This window comes from Acinonyx jubatus, chromosome B2, assembly GCF_027475565.1.
Source record: "Acinonyx jubatus isolate Ajub_Pintada_27869175 chromosome B2, VMU_Ajub_asm_v1.0, whole genome shotgun sequence".
NCBI classification, from domain to species: domain Eukaryota; kingdom Metazoa; phylum Chordata; class Mammalia; order Carnivora; family Felidae; genus Acinonyx; species Acinonyx jubatus.
Genome location: NC_069385.1, coordinates 73,482,042 through 73,482,701, shown reverse-complemented (window position 1 = coordinate 73,482,701; position 660 = coordinate 73,482,042). Strand labels below are relative to the sequence as shown.

At 38.5% G+C, this 660-nt stretch overlaps 1 non-coding gene across 1 annotated transcript; it reads right to left on the bottom strand.

The window, feature by feature from the left end:
• Positions 1 to 296: 296 nt before the first annotated feature.
• On the bottom strand, positions 297 to 405 carry LOC113598958 (U6 spliceosomal RNA). Its single transcript, XR_003419722.1, has one exon. It is a non-coding gene; the product is annotated as a U6 spliceosomal RNA (small nuclear RNA).
• Between the last annotated feature and the right edge of the window lie 255 nt (positions 406 to 660).

The following is a 660-nucleotide window of genomic DNA, read 5'->3' as shown; positions in this document are numbered from 1 at the left end:
ATTTGCTCCATTGACAGTGTTTTCCAGCCAGGTCAGTAGTCAGGAATTTTAATGTCAAAGGATCTACATTCTGTACATCTTACAGAGCAGCCGTGGTGTTTGAGATTGCAGTTTTACCTGCCAGGTCTTTGTAGGCTGTCCTGGACTGGCTGCCTCCATTCCACTTACATTGTAGACTAAGGACAAGAGAGGCTCTAGGCTACGTTTGAGTTAATGTGGTTTAACATAAGTGTGGGTTATTTGCTACCATATTACTTTAAATTGGCTCTGGATTTATCTTTTCTTTTCTTTTTTTTTTTAAATATGGAAGCTTCATAGATTTGCAGGTCATCCTTGCACAGGGGCTGTGCTAATCCTCCCTCTATTGCTCCAATTTTCCAGTGTATGTGCTGCTGAAGCAAGCACTGGCTCTGACTTTCTTAATGACAGAATCTCTATCTTTGACCTTAGTTTTCAGAGAGCTAAGCTCAGGGTTGAACCAAAGAAGTGTGGTAGATTTCACTAATGAAACAATACAAGGGTTTTTAAGCCCTTATTATGACAAAAACATGCCAAATTTTTCAATGGATATAAATGAATTAATAAAATTATTGCAGACTCAGAACCTAGGAAAATAATAAAAAAGGTGTTTTCCAGGAATTCCCTGATCAGATTTGCCCA